This window comes from Zea mays, chromosome 4 (genome assembly GCF_902167145.1).
Source record: "Zea mays cultivar B73 chromosome 4, Zm-B73-REFERENCE-NAM-5.0, whole genome shotgun sequence".
Taxonomy (NCBI): domain Eukaryota; kingdom Viridiplantae; phylum Streptophyta; class Magnoliopsida; order Poales; family Poaceae; genus Zea; species Zea mays.
Window position 1 is genome coordinate 138,116,748 of NC_050099.1, and position 19,970 is coordinate 138,136,717.

The following is a 19,970-nucleotide window of genomic DNA, read 5'->3' on the forward strand; positions in this document are numbered from 1 at the left end:
CCAATTCCGCGGGAGGCATCCTATATGGTCTCTTGGAGATAGGAGCAGTCCCGGGTTGCAATTCAATTACGAACTCGATGTCTCTATCAGGTGGCATCCCTGGCAATTCATCCGGAAAAACATCTGGGTAGTTACAGACCACTGAGATCCTTTCCACTGGGGATTCTATCATAACGAAGGCACAAGAACGGGTACAACCCTGGTCGGGCAAATATAATGTGGTCTCACCATAGGTCGGTGAGTGCACTTCAATGGCCCTAGCTGCAATATCCATCGTGGCCTGATGTTTGGTTAACAAGTCAGTTCCCAATATGATATCCACACTATCCAAACCCAAAATGAGGAGGTTGGTTTTGATTATCAAACTACCAAACTTTATAGGCACATTCCTGTTGATTTGGTAGGTGGCAACCCTGCCTCCTGGTGTGGAAATTGTAATACCCCCATTGGTGTGGTGAAAAGGTAATTGACATTTGGCACTAAATTTGGTACTGATAAAACTATGTGATGCACCAGAATCGAAGAGAATAATAGCAGGATAATTCAAAACTGTAAAGATACCATTCATGACGGGTGCTCCCTCTGGAATGTCAGCCATGGTGGTGAAGTTCAGCCTGCCTTGCCTCACTTGCACCTTCTGCCTCTTGCCTTGGTTCTGGTTAGCATTCTGCCCCTGCCTCTACTGGTTCCTAGGGCAATTCTTGGCATAATGTCCGGTGTTGCCACAAGTGAAGCACCTATTGTCATTTGCCTGACGATATTGCTGCTGCTATTGATTATTCCTCTAAGCTGGAAACTGGGTGCCTGCTGCTGTGGTCGGATCACCCATCGCCCTTGCTGCTGCTGAGGTCCTCTGTTCTGAGTGTCAGACACGATCCTGAAGCGCTGTGGCTGAGCTGAGGGTCCTGCCACAGGGGTCTTCCTCTTCTTCTCTGCCTGACGAGCTATGATACAGTCCTCCTAAGAAATGACCATGTTGACTAACTCATTATAGCTGTTGGCCCTGACTGTGTTGAGATGGTCACGGAGCTTAGTGCTGAGCCCCCTCCTGAACCTGTCCCTCTTCTTCTCGTCCGTGTCTGCATGATACCCGGCATACTGGCACAGGTCATTGAAGGCCTGAGCATACTATAACATTGTCCGATTTCCCTGAGTGAGTGCCAGAAACTCATTGAGCTTTCGGTCCATAATGCCTGCTGGTATATGGTGCCCCCTGAAAGCTGCCTTGAACTCTCTCCATTCCACCTCTCGGTCATCTGGCTGCACAGCAAGAAAATGGTCCCACCATGTCCGCGCGGGTCCACGAAGCTGCTGGGTGGCGAACCTGACCTTAGTGACCTCTGAACAACCTTCATGGAGTAGCGGGAATTTGGATTCCACTACTCTCAACCATACATCCACATCAAGTGGTTCCTCTGCCATGGTGAACAATGGTAGCTGGGTACTGAGGAATTCTTGGTAAGTGGCTGCCGCGGGGTGACACTGATGATCACCACCACCATAGTGCTGAGGTGGCGGCTGACGCTGAGCTAGCTGTCTCAAGATCTCATTTTGCTGAGCCATCAGCTCCTACAGAGTAGGAGGCGGTGGCGGCGGTGGAGGAACGCGCTCATTTTGACCACGACGCGCTCTCCCGGCCATCTAAAAAATCACATATATTTTCAATAACACAACTTTGAGGTTCAAGGTTCAATCGCGGTGAAAGAGTAAAAAGGTGAAATCCATCTATTCTTGCATAATCATAAAAGATTTCACATGGCATAAACTTTTCTTCTTAAATTTAGACTACCATCATTCATCAACCATGCTTCCAAAAGAGTTTACCACGATTACATCAATACCCCAAAAGACTCAACTCTATCTAGCCTAGTACCCTAAGGGTGCAAAAGCTAAGCTAGCTTCGAGGAGTTCTATCATCACTGACTTCTAACTCTATCCCTGCGACCTAGTGAGCAAACGAGGCAACACTCGACTCGGGGGAAGGTGGTCTCCCTGAGCCCGCAGTGTCCAAGCTGGAGGCAGGCTCCTCTCCTCCCTCGATGTCGACATCCTCATTGGCCTCCATGTCCTAGATCTCCTAGTGATGCATATCCAGGTGCTCGTTAGCTTCGGCAAGCTGCTACTGGGTGTTAATTAACTGATCCTCGAGAACCTCGATGGTGTTCTCCCTTGTTCTCACTAGTTCCTCAAGCTCTTGGATCTCATTTGACAATTGTTCCACTTGTAGGTCTTTTTCCACCATCTCCGTGGATAAGTCAACCACAAGCTCCTCTCTGTTATCCAAGGTGATCTTAGTTGCCTCCAACAATGCCATCAGATGGGACATTGCCTCACCACACATCACTTGCAGACGGTACATGGCATTCATGCACCGCACTGTCAAGTGAGCAGTCTGACCTGGGTAGATAGCCCAGATGTCCTTGGCATGCTCCACTCGTGTCACACCCGGGTTTAGAAGGCAAACCGAATGCGAACCATGTACGTGCCAGGATCAGTTATTCACGTATACAGCAGTTACATAACATGGACATCATCACACAGTGCTCAAAATAGTATATTTAAAAGGGAAATAATAGTCGATTACATCATACGTCTGAGACGTCCATATAGTCCTTACAATAAATCAAAGTGCGGAAAAGAAACGTAGATAACCGCGGCCTTCACAGGCAGCCGACTGGGGGGTTGCCGCTAACCCACGCCTAGAACTCGTCGTAGTCTTGGAACTCCTGGAAGTCTCCTTCCACAGCTTCATCTTCTCCTGAGCAGTGCTTGCAATGCTGACAACCTAGGGATGGGGGGGGGGTTTGGTGTGTAGAGCAAGGGTGAGTACACATCAACATACTCAGCAAGTATCCCGTTTGGCTGTAGTGGACTAGCTTTATGTGGGGATAAGTCAAGCAGTTGCTTTTAGTTGGTCAGATTATTATTTACTAATAGAAAGCCAGGTTTTAGCATTAACCCAAGTTATTAGCCCGATGTACCCTTTCCAAACGGAAAGAATACCACTTACCAGCACCATAGTCATAACTAGAACCATCAGTCTCATTGCCACCTGTAAACCAAAATGTCTTGGATCAAGTACCACTAATCACTGGAGCTCCCTTGGCCACTCATAACCGCGAGCACGGCTGATATATCAGTTTTCAAACACTCTGCAGAGGTTGTGCACTTTACCCACAAGTCGTGATTCCCTTTCCGCCCGGAGGTCATGACTCTCCATTGATCACTACCAAGGTGACCCAGCAGGGCATCACTACGTAGCCTTTACAAAGATTCCCCGGGGCTGTAGCCACCCGTTAGGTTTCCTAAATGCACTGCACTCCTCACCAAGGGGCGAACCCAAACTTGGCAGAGCGAGCCGCATACACCGAGCCCCATTGACGGCACAACGGCTAAGCGAACTACACCCCGGATCCTCTAATTATTCAGCTAAGGGCATCCCATTCCACCCTCATGGTTGCACTGTTTTCCCGGGCGGTCATCCAAAGAACAGGTCCTTACGGAGAGGCACTCGAGAAACCGCTCGAGCCCCCTTAAAGGCCACAAGTACAACATCATAATAAGAGAAGGGAAAACAGCGTATCGTAGATAATCTCATCATGTTCATTGATTAGAGTTTGAGCAATAGCATAAAGCTAAACAATAATAATCCAACCCAAATAGGTAAACAAGGATATGGATAACAAAAGCTAGTCAATCCTTAGGCATAAAAGTGTAATGCGGGAGGTGAATTAAAGAATGTATAGGACAGAGATAGGTCAAGGGACACTTGCCTCCACCAACCGACTGCTGCTCAGAGGCTTCTCCTGCGAGTTCCTCGGGCTCTTCAATCGGATCGTTCTCTATGCGATTGCAAGCATACATACATCCATCCATTCAAATTAGGGAACAAACAGTACACCATACAAGAGAACAAATAAAGTGAATATGCATAGAATATCACATACGATAATGAATTTACCTTGGTTAGAAAGAAACGAGGGAAGGTCTCGCAGGGGTTAAGGCTTATGCTCGAGGTGCACTACGGGTAAACGAATAACTAGACGTCACGTGCTCTAGTTCCAATTGGTTCTAACAAAAGAATTAGCTACATGCACTAATGTAAGCGTGACCACTTTTAGTGGATTAACATTGAATGAGTTAGACGATTAGCTATACAAATTAACTAACGTAACCAATTTCCAAATTGAGACTCGTATCTGTAACATCCCAGGTGTTTATATTCCGCTCGACAACGAGTACAGATTTAAGCATGTAATCAGTGGATAAAACAGATGCTAAATTTTAATCATCTTCGTCTATCGCGATTTTAATATCGCATCTGTTTCTGTCTATTTAGACTCCTAAAATTTTCGCGAATTTCGGAACGTAATTGTTCTGAAAGCTTGCGAACCTGTGCCCAATTAAAATCGCATCTGTTTCGTCTGTCGCGAGGTCGACATCATTTTTTTATCTATCCGGGCTCTTCCTAAATTTTCGTGATGCTCGGAACATAGTTGTCCCGAAAATCGGTGCGTCCGGTGATTATTTAAAATTCATCGCTCGCGCGAATACGAATTCGGAAGCCCGACCCACTCGGATGATTTTTATCCCGAGCAAATTAGTTGGAACTTGACGACTAAAATATTCGAGGTAAAATAATTCGAATCGCGCGAAATCTTGCGCGAGGTTATGATTTTATTCATTCTTCAGCACACTATTTTAGCGACGAAATCATGTGTGCATTAGCCGATATGGTTTCGGCTAATTTCGGTCGAATCACGCCGAACAAATTATCAATCCGAAATTAGTTTATTTCGGTCTGTTGTTCTCGCCGGATTCAAAACTTCGGAAATAAATTGTCATTCGACTCCAAATTAAGTGGAATTTGCAAATATAGTTTTCAGTCCAAAACAACCCAGACCAATGTAATTATAACTGAAAGCGAGTAATTAGCGATCAATTTGATTCGCTAATTCATGGAACGAAATGTGTATTCGTGTAGCGTGTCGGCCTGTGTACACTGCTAAAAATCTGGAGTTAGAAATATCTGCGAATTTCTAAAAACAAAAAAAAGAGAAAATATCTCACGTCCTAATCTCTTGCCGCTTAGAGTTCTTCGATCCTATCTCCGGCCGCCGTGGCTCTCGATTTTGTTTCCGCGGTGCTCATCTCCTGGCTTGTTGTGCAGATATTTCTCCTCTCTATTTCAACCGTAGAGCTCATCTTCTTCCTCCTCTCACTGCCGCGCATACCAGCCGCTCCATCTCCCTCTGCTCCCGGGTGCGCGCGCAGCTTGCCTGCTCGGCCATGGCCGCCGCGCGTTCCATTGCCCCGGCGTCGGCTCCTAGCTCGGACCTCCCTCACATGGCGGCTTCCTCTGCCGCTTCCCATGGCCGGCGTACGGCTTCACGGTCGCCCAATCCCCCTGCTTGGTCCCTGCCAAGCTCGTCTCGAGCTCCCGCCCACCCTCTGCCCAGCCCATGTGCCTGGTGCCTCTATCTGCTCAGGTTGGGTGATCGCGTCCCCTGGTTCTTGAAGTTTGACGTCGTCCCTGCTCGCCTTGGCACAGTTGGGTCCGACCACCCCCCCCCATGTCGACGGTGCCCTCGATTCTAGCTCCAGTTCGTCGGTGCCCAGGCGTGCATCCTCTGCACCGGCTATTCCAACCCAAATTCACCCCTACCCTTGGTCCTCGCCGAGCGATTCTCTGCTCCGTGCGCGCGTTATTTCTCCAGCATACCGCGCCCAGTCCCTGCTACTTGTTTTCCTCTGTGACGTGGAGTCTCCTCGCCGCGCGGATCTCTCTCCTTCCTATCACTGTCGCATTAATTTTCAGCTTCCCTCGCGCAGCTCTCTGGAGATGAGGCTGTCACTCCCAATCTTCAGTTCGTCGACTGACTGTCGTGTTCCTTATTTTCCCTCGTCGGTCGACCTCATCGCGACTTAGTTCGTCCATCGTGCTGGTCGCTATCTCATACTGTACCTATTAGCTCGGATCCTGCCCAGCTCGTCGTCGAGTCGTCAAACATGTCCTCCTCTGCTCAAACCCCACCTCACCAGCTCGCTCTCGACTTCAGTTGAAAGTCGTCATCGTTCCGCGCGTCAGCAAGAAATCCCAAGAATCGGGTGAAGACGAAGCTAGCAGCGCGATATTCCCTAAGCGCTCGACAAATTGCCTGAATCGGAAAATCGCTACCGATCTCGCGGATTCATGTCAGCTGTTGAAACGGTAAGCTGATGAATTGTTTAGAATAGTTCGATTGTCGAATAAGTTAATGTGTTAGTGCGAGGCTCATTACGGTGCTCGATAAATTGCGTAAGTCACGAAACTCTCGTCGACTTCGCAGTTCTTGCGATTATCGAGCCAGGTTCAGTTATAGCGAGTTATTTCGCTATTCCGGTCACTTAGCTGAATTAGTGGACCGAGTAGAATTTTAGTAGGCATATGTGTTGATAAAATATTTTAATCACTTATAAAGATGTAGTATAATTTATAAGGCAAGGGATTAGTTCAGAATTTAATTAATTAACTGATAAGTTGTGATTAGGCTAATTATATTTCTTGTGTATAGTTTGTTGTTCGTGATGTTTGCGTTAGGTTCGAGAAGCGTAATCATTGCGCGTAGTCGTATATTAATAACTAGTGTTTCCGTACAAAATTGTACAACGCCTCGCCACTAGGTGTTTAATACGCTATCGTATAGCACTATTTAGATTTGTGCTATTCTTGTTTATATGCATTCATGTGCATCGTGCATCTCAATTAGGTACGATAATTGATCGAGTGATGCGGAAGACAAGCCAAGTCGACCCCAAGCGCGAGCTAATCCGCAGGATGATGCTGATGGACAAACCTGAAAATGGTCGCCAAGTGGACGTCGTCTAACAACACTAACCTAGTGTTACCCAGGCAAGCCCCGGTGCATGCAACCCCTTCCTTGTGTTTTTAAATAATTTTCCACACTTTAAGTCTAGTGAAATGTGCATTAGGTTTATAGGAGTTGCTTGAAACCCTTTGATGCATTGCCTTCCTTGATATCCATACCTTATTAGATACTTCTGGTGAAGTATCAAAATATGATTTACAAAAATGCTTAGCTCTGCTCAGATCTTGTGGATAGAGGTTGTCTTTTGCGTTAAGGCCTTGCTCAGGGGTTATCCTGAGGAAGGATGGCTTCTACCTACAAGAATATATTTTCATTGGGAGCATGGTGGGATCTTACTGCAAAGTTCCCTATAATGCTCTTTTCGTCCTAAGGAAAACAAACAATCCTAAGGATGAAAGTACTTAAATTGGGACTTGGGCTAGGAACAGGTGATGTTCTACCCAGGTTGATTAAGGATTGCATGCGTATGTAGGCTTGATGATCGAGGACCCTTTAACTGGTCACATGCCTCGTCATAGGTAAGCCTTGCCTCGGGCAGACTAAGGCCAGAATAAGATAACACGGAATGGGCGTGGAGCGGTGGCGAGAGTAGCGTGTACCCTCCGTGGCAAGAGGCTGGACGGTGGTGTATCTGTGCTCTCGGTTCGCGTGAACCTGATCTGGTCTTAAGAACCCCGGTGGTGGGTTGACATATGCAAGGGTTAAGTGCTACATATGTCGTGTGATCGGAGATCCTCAGCTGAGTATAATCGATTCGGATCGTCGTACCTTCGCGGTTATGAAGACTTGGTCACTGACCTACAACCTAAGTCAGGATGTGAACATTATGAATGAAAATGATGTTGAATTGATGAGATGGTGAAATTAGACCAGATGCAAACAGAGTCTATTAATACTTAATTTGGCGTTAAAATATTGAAAGTAAGGACTCACTTTAGTAAGCTATTTCTGCAAAAGTATCTAAGTTGATTCTTGCTAAAGCCTCTCCTTGATTCCCAAATCCAGCATATCCTTGAGAGTCTTTTCTTTAGTCGGGTAAGTCTTGCTGAGTAATTCCATACTCAGGGTTTTATTCCCTGTTGTTTTTCAGGTTTTAATTTTGTGCTGCTGTTGATGGTGTTAAGTGCCGGTGGGCTCGGCCTTCTTATAAGTCTAAGTACTTCTTCTATACTTCTTATTGAGGATGGTCACTTGAGCTAGCATATATTTCAAACTTATACTTTTGTAATCACTCCGATAAAATAATGTAAAATTTTTGTAACTTGTAAAATTTGATAATAAGATTTCCGCTGCAAAAATGTTGTGTGTGTGATTTGTGTTACTTAATCCCGCGGTTCTGGTTGTAAGTGGTTTATCCGATGTCCTTGGGGCAATCGGACGGATCCTGTTAAGTTATCTGGTGCACATGCATAGCAGTCTGAGGTCTTTGAGACAAGGACAGGTGCATGGGGGCCCAATAACTTGGGAGGTTCTGCCACAGCTGGTATCGGAGCAGGATTAAGTATATACGGTCACATACATATTTTAAAAACAAAGTTTTAGTTTTAGAAAAACCTATTTTCAACTAAACCCATTGTTTGGTTTTAAAAAACAATTTTGAAAAACTATAATGCTAGCGACATCCTCTGTTAAGCCCTAAATTAAGGACTATCAGGTGGCTTAGCTGAAAACTATAACCCATAATCGGGTGGGTATTGCATACATGTGTATTGTTATTTTTGAGGCCATTCAGTTCTGAATGGATCGACGTTCAGGTAAGGTGAGATGTGAGAGCATGACCGAACAACCATCGGTCTAGGGAAGTGCTTAATTGTGGCGCTTGACTATATACGTATTCTACATATGTATATATGAAAGCTGTGATGTGGAGTAATTACTTTTCTGGGAATTCAGTACACCATGGATGTGTATGGGTATACAGACATGGGAATACTGAGAAGTGTGATGTACTTGTAACGACGCACCTACGCTCAGGTAAGAAGGTAAGTTACCATAATGAGTTGCCCTATGGTTAAAGTGTGGCAACAGCGCCTATGCGTGGCTCGGCGCTTAATGATGAGCTGGCCTCCATATAGCGATATATGGAGTATAAACTGTGATAAACTGTCATGTGTGAACTGCATCATGGGAATTGGGCTACAATGGAATTTTCTGCAGGTACACTAACCTCGAAAACGTACGTGTAGTTGACGACTAGCAAAATACCGTGAGAGTCGTAAGTATGCCACCGAGATAGAACGCTATTGCCACATTTGGTTGGCAAAATCAGTGAGGACGTATAGGACGAGCATGCATCCTGATTGTTGCATCATGTTTGTCGCCTATACACCCAAAATGCTTCTCTCATCCTTATTCCAGTAACCATTGATTGTGAATAATGTGGTGTAATGCGGTATTATGAGCCCCAATGAAATAGATGTCCTCCATTCTTAGGTAATCTATTTAGGTATTATATGTGTTTGCTCTTGTGCTTGATGTACTGATAGAAGGTTAGTAGTTTAGTTGCTTAAACCCAAAACTAGGCCATGTTCTTATTTAGTGAACCATGACCCAAATTTGAATTTTCCGTTATCCCTCCGTAACCAAACACATGAAAATAAATGCTTAGATAATTTCTTGTTGGAAATAAAGTGTACCCAGGCTTAAACAAGAATCTCGAGTCATGTCTCCACCCTAAACCATGTCCTTGTTCGATTTGTGCAAGCTGATGTCTTTATTCCAGTTTGCCTATTTTTGAAGGATCGCCATGTTGCTTTATCAACCTAACCCAGAAAAGACCTGTCCGAGTATTTTCTTGAATTTGATGCCTTTGGTTTCCCCATATCTATCAAAGGCATACCAACTTAATTTGATGATTGTTTTCCCTCTGTATCTAATCAGATACTAATCCTTGACCTTGTAATCTTTATGATGGGCATAGAAATATGCCTGGGGCTGAATTAACAGTCTCCCATCATACTCCCTTCATCAACCAATTTAGGTTATGGTCGTGTTTTGTTCATTTCATCGGGTCATAATCTATTTGGCTCTCTACTTGTAACCATTCTTACAGGTGGAGTATCTCCTTGTATATTGTCACCCTTGCCAAATTCATTTGTGTCGTGTGAGATTTCCTATTGGTTATGTTTGGTAATGACATTATGACTAAAACCGATGGTGCCGTGACGAAACCGAGGGCCTCCTGTGAATGTACACACATGGTTGCGCTACTTGGCACGCGCTGGTATCACGGTTAGTAGTCATAATCCATTATGAGACTACATCAACGTGTTATCTTAGCACAATCTGTTTTTGCTACGTGAGATTCATTATTGGTGCCAGTTCGGTGATGGTGTCATGATTAAGGACTTATGGTGCCGCAGCGAAACTGAGAGCCCCTTGTGAATGTACACGCAAGGTTATGCTGCTTGGCGCCTGCTGGTATCGAGGTCGCTGGTCATGATCCATTGTGGAACTACACTTACGTATGATCTTCCGTGGACTCCTCCCTTAAAATAATTTCTATGTTGCTTGTCGAAGTGATCAAGCAACATCTATCATCTCTGTTGGATTAAAAGGGCATACCACTTTCATGTGTGGTCTTATTTCTTTTGATTTTGGTAATGACTACTCATACAAGCTTCCTTTACATCCTTTGTGTAAAGGTGAAGCCTTGGAGCTTTTTAGTGTTGGACAACAACTGTTTAGCTCTCAAAATGGAGATTGGCTTTTCCTGCCACTGAGATGCAAGAGTGTGTTCATCCGCTCTCTTATTTAACCCATATATTTCCAAATGAAGTCTGTTCATCTTGCATGGAAGAAATGGATGAACAATCTGACCAAATGGATTTCTACCCAAGTGCATAATCTCTTATTAGCAATGGTGAACTCTCGACCATTGGATTGCCAATGGGTAACAAGACCAAAATTTCCTAGTGTCAAAAGTAGTTCAACAAGTTGGTTTTACTAACTTGTAACTGCCCTATGAACAAAGGTTGAGTTTAGAGATCGTTTTGTCGAGTTGGCTAAACTCACTTTGGTTCAACCCATCCTAAGAAAGTTCTTATAAGGATCAAGTTAAAATCGACTGATAGTCACCTAATTATCGCTCTAGTCATGCCTCGATCGTGTCACGTGTGTTTTCCCAGCATATGTGATCAAGTCGAGCCATGCCTAGTGCTTGATAAAATGGACTGGTCGTAAAGTCCGTATCTACAGATCCCTTCACTGGTGATTCTCTCGAATCTATACCATCTTTTGTGGACTTGAATTCTCGGGTTAGCCACATGTTAACCGCGATAGTATTCGACATCCACACCCGTCCCTGTGCTATGAACTTACCATAACCACTTGTTGATAAACCTCTTTCTGGGTGTTTTACCCAATAGGTTGCATCTGGTTCTGTTTGGGCAAAATCGCGTATTCACCGCTCGCTCAACAGACTCAAATAGTACAGTGTCATCAAAGAAAACAAGCTGCACACATGGAACCTTATGTGTTCCTCTAGCAGACATCGTTTCTATTAGTGGACATTTCTAAATTAGCCTAAGGCGATACATGATATGTCCACTAGAGAAACAACATCCTGAGATACTCGCCTTTATTTAGAGTGTCTCACGATTATTGCTGATATGGATATGGGTTACATGCTTCTCTACTCTTAGAAGTCTTTCGTTCTGAATCTCGGGACGAGATTCTTTTAAGGGGGAGGGCTGTAACATCCTAGGTGTTTATATTCCGCTCGACAACGAGTACAGATTTAAGCATGTAATCAGTGGATAAAACAGATGCTAAATTTTAATCATCTTCGTCTATCGCGATTTTAATATCGCATCTGTTTCTGTCTATTTAGACTCCTAAAATTTTCGCGAATTTCGGAACGTAATTGTTCTGAAAGCTTGCGAGCCTGTGCCCAATTAAAATCGCATTTGTTTCATCTGTCGCGAGGTCGACATCATTTTTTTATCTATCCGGGCTCTTCCTAAATTTTCGTGATGCTCGGAACATAGTTGTCCCGAAAATCGGTGCGTCCGGTGATTATTTAAAATTCATCGCTCGCGCGAATACGAATTCGGAAGCCCGACCCACTCGGATGATTTTTATCCCGAGCAAATTAGTTGGAACTTGACGACTAAAATATTCGAGGTAAAATAATTCGAATCGCGCAAAATCTTGCGCGAGGTTATGATTTTATTCATTCTTCAGCACACTGTTTTAGCGACGAAATCATGTGTGCATTAGCCGATATGGTTTTGGCTAATTTCGGTCGAATCACGCCGAACAAATTATCAATCCGAAATTAGTTTATTTCGGTCTGTTGTTCTCGCCGGATTCAAAATTTCGGAGATAAATTGTCATTCGACTCCAAATTAATTGGAATTTACAAATATAGTTTTCAGTCCGAAACAACCCAGACCAATGTAATTATAACTGAAAGCGAGTAATTAGCGATCAATTTGATTCGCTAATTCATGGAACGAAATGTGTATTCGTGTAGCGTGTCGGCCTGTGTACACTGCTAAAAATCTGGAGTTAGAAATATCTGCGAATTTCTAAAAACAAAAAAAAAGAGAAAATATCTCACGTCCTAATCTCTTGCCGCTTAGAGTTCTTCGATCCTATGTCCGGCCGCCGTGGCTCTCGATTTTGTTTCCGCGGTGCTCATCTCCTGGCTTGTTGTGCAGATATTTCTCCTCTCTATTTCAACCGTAGAGCACATCTTCTTCCTCCTCTCACTGCCGCGCATACCAGCCGCTCCATCTCCCTCTGCTCCCGGGTGCCCGTGCAGCTTGCCTGCTCGGCCATGGCCGCCGCGCGTTCCCTTGCCCCGGCGTCGGCTCCTAGCTCGGACCTCCCTCACATGGCGGCTTCCTCTGCCGCTTCCCATGGCCGGCGTACGGCTTCACGGTCGCCCAATCCCCCTGCTTGGTCCCTGCCGAGCTCGTCTCGAGCTCCCGCCCACCCTCTGCCCAGCCCATGTGCCTGGTGCCTCTATCTGCTCAGGTTGGGTGATCGCGTCCCCTGGTTCTTGAAGTTTGACGTCGTCCCTGCTCGCCTTGGCACAGTTGGGTCCGACCACCCCCCATGTCGACGGTGCCCTCGATTCTGTTGAATAATTAGACAAATTCCAAATTAAATTCCGAATATAAATCATGACCAAATCAGAAGAACTGAAATAAAAGCCAAATCAGATGATGCGTACTGATTAGACTTACTGATTGTTGGCGCGCGCCAGGATCAGATGGGTTGACGAGGTCAGCAGATCACGAGCAGTCGCGTGAAGACGCTTCCCAAAAACCTTATTCGCCCTCTCCCGGTGCAGGATCTAGAAGACGAAGGGTTCCGGAGACCTGCTCTCCTAATCGCAGATGCACCTCTGCGGTCGGGACGAAGGGAACTAAAAGGCGGCTCAGCTATGAAGAGAGGCGAAAGCGAACTGGGATCTGGGATGATTTGGAGGCTGGCTGCCGGGCTCCTTTTATAGGGCCGAGTCCGCGACCCCAGTGCTTATCCGCCCACGAAAATCTCGCAATCAGTTGAGATTTTATAGGGATCGGTTAGGATAAGCGTAACAGCCAAGAAACCAAAAATCAAACGGCAAAAGGTAGCCGCGCCCCCGCAAGGCGAGGGGCCGGATTTCGGCGGACCATTCACGCGCATGTCGTGCGCCCGCGCCCTTCGCCCCGCCCCGCCCCGCCCCGGCCCGGCCAGGCCAGGCCAGGCCAGGCCAGGCGAGGCGAGCGAGCGCGCGCGCGCGCGTGTGGCTCTCCACACTCTCTCCTCTCATCCATGACTTGGTGAGTGAGTGTGGCTTCCATATTTAAGTTAGCTCTACTCCACAAGAGCTAGCAATATGGTGCTATTGGTTCCACCTATCCCTTTGCCATCCACTTATATGGGCTTTTGAGATTTTTCTGGGATTTATTTGAATAACTTAATTGGGCCAAGCCCATAAATCCTAACAATCCCCCACCAGATCTCAAATGCCCATCTGCAGTTTTCGCCACTGTTCACTACTGTTTAATATACTAGTTTTTCAGCAGAGACTGTTAAGTTGAACTTCCGCCTAGAACTCCAAGTTACACCAACCCACAACTTGGACAATGGACTATGCCTTGAATTGCAAGTTTTGCGTGAATGGGTTTCACTTGAAGTCATGACTAGTACTTGGCTACCAGTAGTCCCCTTCTCGGGTGGAGCATATACGTCGTACTCCAAGGTCTCTTCATGAGTTTACTAGAGATCACCCAGATCTCATAGACTGCGACGTTAGACAGTCTAACTCATATAGGTGTGTTCTTTCAAGAATGTTCTGCAGGACAACATCTTCGCTAATACAAGCCAACAGAACACATTAAGGCACAAAGCCAACCTGCCTTACAGCATTTGAGAGTATTGCATCTTTACTTAGAGAGGGTCAAAGGTTACTCTCCTCAGTTCACCAATGGCTTGTTCTTCCCAGGACCTAATTCACGGGATCTCCGATCACATAGACTGGGTTTCCACCATGGCAACTTTATTCGGGTCTCATACCCATCTCTCTCGATGCGATTTCTATCACATTACGTGGTAGTCCCTTGGTAAAAGGATCTGCCAGATTCTTATCTGTTGAAATATAAGTCACACTTATAACTCCGGAGTTTCTCAACTTTCTGACAGACTTCAATCGTCTTTTGACATGTCTTGATGACTTTCCATTATCCTTAGAACTCGTCACTTTAGCAATCACTGACTGATTGTCACAGTTCATAAGGATAGCTGGTATTGGTTTCTCAACCACCGGCAAGTCCATCAAGAGTTCACGCAACCATTCTGCCTCAACGGTTGCTGTGTCAAGTGCAGCTAGCTCGGCTTCCATGGTTGACCTCGTCAAAATGGTCTGCTTGCATGACCTCCATGATACCGCACCTCCACCAATAGTAAAGACATAACCACTGGTGGCATAAAGCTCGTCTGCATCAGATATCCAGTTCGAATCACTATATCCTTCAAGTACTGCATGCTGACCAGAATAGTGAATTCCATAACTCATTGTACCTTGCAGGTAGCGCATAACCCGCTCAAGTGCATGCCAATGATCAGTCCCGGGGTTTGACATGAACCTACTCAATTTGCTCACAGCAAACGAGATATCGGGCCTTGTTGCACCAGCAAGATACATGAGTGAACCGACAATCTGAGAGTATCTCAATTGGTCTAAACCAATTCTCTTGTTCTTTCGCAGTGTCACACTGGGATCATAAGGTGTTGAAGAAGGTTTGCACTCAGAGAAGCCAAATCGCTTCAAAACCTTTTCAACATAGTGAGATTGCGAGAGAGTAATCCCACCATCTGCCTTAATCAGCTTGATGTTTAGAATCACATCAGCTTCTCCCAGATCTTTCATATCAAAACTCTTTGATAGAAAAGACTTGACTTCATTGATCACATCAATGTTTGTGCCAAATATCAATATATCATCAACATATAAGCACAATATAACTCCTTCGCCCCCACCACAGCGATAATATACACACCTGTCTGCCTCATTAATGGCAAAGCCTGCAGACGTTAGAGTAGTGTCAAACTTCTCATGCCACTGCTTTGGTGCTTGCTTCAGACCATACAAAGATTTCAATAACTTGCACACCTTGCTTTCTTGACCCTTTACTACAAATCCATCAGGTTGTTCCATATAGATTTCCTCGTCCAGCTCTCCATTAAGAAAAGCTGTCTTTACATCCATCTGATGAACAAGGAGACCATACGAGGCAGCCAAAGAAAGTAGTACTCGAATAGTGGTCATTCTAGCAACAGGTGAGTAAGTATCAAAGAAGTCTTCTCCTTCTTTCTGAGTATAGCCTTTAGCCACAAGCCTAGCCTTGTACTTTTCAATTGTACCATCAGGCTTGAGCTTCTTTTTAAACACCCACTTACAACCCACGGGTTTGCATCCATAGGGTCGATCAGTGACTTCCCACGTACCATTTGAAAGAATAGAGTCCATCTCATTATGAACTGCTTCTTTCCAATCATCTGCATCTGGAGATGCAAATGCTTCTGCAATGGTAGTAGGAGTATCGTCCACAAGGTACACAATGAAATCATTACCAAAGGATTTTTCAACCCTTTGTCTCTTGCTCCTTTTAGGAGCATCATTGTCATCCTCCTCTAGGACAATTTCATGTGGCTGTTCAAAACTCTCAATAGGTGTATTATGTTCAGGAATTATCTCAGAAGAGTATCTAGAATTGCTATGAATGTCTTTCATTGGAAATATATGCTCAAAGAAAGTAGCATCACGTGATTCCATAATAGTATCAACATACACATCAGGAACTTCAGATTTAACTACTAAAAATCTATATGCTATGCTACACGAAGCATATCCAAGAAAGACACAATCCACTGTCCTTGGACCAAGCTTGCGTTTTTTATTAATTGGTACATTGACTTTCGCCATGCACCCCCAAGTGCGCAAGTATGAAAGTGATGGTTTTCTCCCAACCCACTTCTCATAAGGGGTTTTCTCTTCTTTGCCCATAGGAATTCTATTCAGAACATGACATGAAGTCAGGACTGCCTCCCCCCACCATGCCTTAGATAAACCAGAAGTGTCTAACATGGCATTCACCAGGTCAGTCAACGTACGGTTTTTCCTTTCAGCAATCCCGTTTGACTCGGGTGAATAGGGAGGAGTCCTCTCATGAATAATGCCATGTTCTGCACAGAAATCGTCAAAGACTTTGGGAAAGAACTCACCACCACGATCTGATCTAAGACGTTTGATCTTTCTCTCTAGTTGGTTTTCAACCTCAGCCTTATAGATTTTAAAGTAGTCTAAAGCCTCATCTTTAGTTTTTAGCAAGTATACATAGCAAAATCTAGACGCATCATCAATCAATGTCATGAAGTATCTCTTACCACCTTTTGTCAACACACCATTCATCTCACAAAGATCAGAATGTATGAGTTCTAGTGGTGCCAGGTGTCTCTCCTCAGCAGCCTTATGAGGCTTTCGAGGTTGCTTCGACTGCACACAACTATGGCACTTAGAACCTTTGACTATGGTGATATTCGGAATTAAACTCATGGTTGCAAGCCGAGACATAGAGCCAAAATTAATATGACACAAACGAGAATGCCAAATACTCGCAAGATCATCAACATTAGCACAAATATGGTTCACAGACTTATTATTGAAATCTAACAAAGAAAAGCGGAACAAGCCTCCGCAATCATAGCCTTTACCAATAAATTGTCCAGACTTGGACACAACTAATTTATTGGACTCTAAAACTACCTTGAACCCATCTCTACATAGAAGGGTTCCGCTAACGAGATTCTTGTGTATAGAAGGGACATGATGCACGTTCTTCAGCTGCACGATCTTTCCCGAAGTAAACTTCAGATCCACCGTGCCAGTGCCATGAACAGAAGCATGTGACCCATTCCCCATTAGCACGGAAGAATCCCGGGCGCCCTGATAAGAAGAGAACAAGTTGATGTCAGAACACACATAAACATTAGCACCAGTATCAAGCCACCAGCTAGGTGATTGAAATACTGAGAAGATGAAAGGTAAATTACCATACCCTTTGTCTTCCTCATTGCTACCGACCACTGTGTTGACATTGCCCTTTTTGCCACGGCGATCCGCTCGATCGGGACAATCCTTGGCAAAATGACCCGCCTCGCCACATGCGAAACATGTCAATTCAGCCTTGTTCTTCTTCTTCTTGAAGTTGGTAGTTTTGTTGGGCTTGTTAGATTTTGGCTTTCCTTTGCCCTTGTTGTGGTTCTTCTGAACCATGTTGGCGCTGGAGTGGCCCTCGCCTCCTTTAGATCCCGTGTCCTTAGCCCGAGCTTTCTCCTCAACATCCAGAGACGCTATCAGATTTTCAACTGATATCTCCTGTCTCTTATGTTTCAGAGCTGTGGCGAAGTTCCTCCATGTAGAAGGCAACTTTGCAATAATGCATCCGGCCACAAATCGGTCAGGAAGGACTATCTTAAGGTGGTCGAGCTCCTTGGCTATACACTGTATTTCATGAGCTTGCTCTACAATAGAGCGATTATCAACCATCTTATAATCATGAAAGCTCTCCATGATATACAGGTCACTGCCAGCATCTGATGCACCATACTTAGTAGTAAGTGCATCCCACAACTGTTTCCCGTCTGTGTACTGCATATTCGCATCAACCAGACGGTCAACAAGGGCGCTAAGAACGGCTCCCGTGAACATAGTATTGGCATGGTCGTACTCTTTCTCCTGTTCAGGAGTCAGTGGACCCTCAGGTCTGCCTTTACTAACATGGAAGACATTCATAGCAGTAAGCCAGAGCGTGGCCTTGACTTGCCATCTCTTAAAGTGCATACCATTAAACTTTTCTGGCTTCAGCGCGTCGGCAAAAGCAGCCATAGAAAAACTAGGAAATTGTCTACAATAAGGTTTTTGGATTGTTGAATAATTAGACAAATTCCAAATTAAATTCCGAATATAAATCATGACCAAATCAGAAGAACTGAAATAAAAGCCAAATCAGATGATGCGTACTGATTAGACTTACTGATTGTTGGCGCGCGCCAGGATCAGATGGGTTGACGAGGTCAGCAGATCACGAGCAGTCGCGTGAAGACGCTTCCCAAAAACCTTATTCGCCCTCTCCCGGTGCAGGATCTAGAAGACGAAGGGTTCCGGAGACCTGCTCTCCTGATCGCAGATGCACCTCTGCGGTCGGGACGAAGGGAACTAAAAGGCGGCTCAGCTATGAAGAGAGGCGAAAGCGAACTGGGATCTGGGATGATTTGGAGGCTGGCTGCCGGGCTCCTTTTATAGGGCCGAGTCCGCGACCCCAGTGCTTATCCGCCCACGAAAATCTCGCAATCAGTTGAGATTTTATAGGGATCGGTTAGGATAAGCGTAACAGCCAAGAAACCAAAAATCAAACGGCAAAAGGTAGCCGCGCCCCCGCAAGGCGAGGGGCCGGATTTCGGCGGACCATTCACGCGCATGTCGTGCGCCCCCGCCCTTCGCCCCGCCCCGCCCCGGCCCGGCCCGGCCAGGCCAGGCCAGGCCAGGCGAGGCGAGCGAGCGCGCGCGCGCGTGTGGCTCTCCACACTCTCTCCTCTCATCCATGACTTGGTGAGTGAGTGTGGCTTCCATATTTAAGTTAGCTCTACTCCACAAGAGCTAGCAATATGGTGCTATTGGTTCCACCTATCCCTTTGCCATCCACTTATATGGGCTTTTGAGATTTTTCTGGGATTTATTTGAATAACTTAATTGGGCCAAGCCCATAAATCCTAACAGATTCTAGCTCCAGTTCGTCGGTGCCCAGGCGTGCATCCTCTGCACCGGCTATTCCAACCCAAATTCACCCCTACCCTTGGTCCTCGCCGAGCGATTCTCTGCTCCGTGCGCGCGGTATTTCTCCAGCATACCGCGCCCAGTCCCTGCTACTTGTTTTCCTCTGTGACGTGGAGTCTCCTCGCCGCGCGGATCTCTGTCCTTCCTATCACTGTCGCATTAATTTTCAGCTTCCCTCACGCGGCTGCCTGGAGATGAGGCTGTCACTCCCAATCTTCAGTTCGTCGACCGACGGTCGTGTTCCTTATTTTCCCTCGTCGGTCGACCTCGTCGCGACTTAGTTCGTCCATCGTGCTGGTCGCTATCTCATACTGTACCTATTAGCTCGGATCCTGCCCAGCTCGTCGTCGAGTCGTCAAACATGTCCTCCTCTGCTCAAACCCCACCTCACCAGCTCGCTCTCGACTTCAGTTGAAAGTCGTCATCGTTCCGCGCGTCAGCAAGAAATCCCAAGAATCGGGTGAAGACGAAGCTAGCAGCGCGATATTCCCTAAGCGCTCGACAAATTGCCTGAATCGGAAAATCGCTACCGATCTCGCGGATTCGTGTCAGCTGTTGAAACGGTAAGCTGATGAATTGTTTAGAATAGTTCGATCGTCGAATAAGTTAATGTGTTAGTGCGAGGCTCATTAGGGTCCTCGATAAATTGCGTAAGTCACGAAACTCTCATCGACTTCGCAGTTCTTGCGATTATCGAGCCAGGTTCAGTTATAGCGAGTTATTTCGCTATTCCGGTCACTTAGCTGAATTAGTGGACCGAGTAGAATTTT

General features: G+C 45.6%; 2 pseudogenes; both read left to right on the forward strand.

Moving 5' to 3' along the window:
- The first annotated feature begins 5,462 nt into the window (after positions 1 to 5,462).
- On the forward strand, positions 5,463 to 6,215 carry LOC118477074 (uncharacterized; annotated as a pseudogene).
- A 2,795-nt stretch (positions 6,216 to 9,010) lies between these two features.
- On the forward strand, positions 9,011 to 19,767 carry LOC118477075 (uncharacterized; annotated as a pseudogene).
- Positions 19,768 to 19,970: the final 203 nt, after the last annotated feature.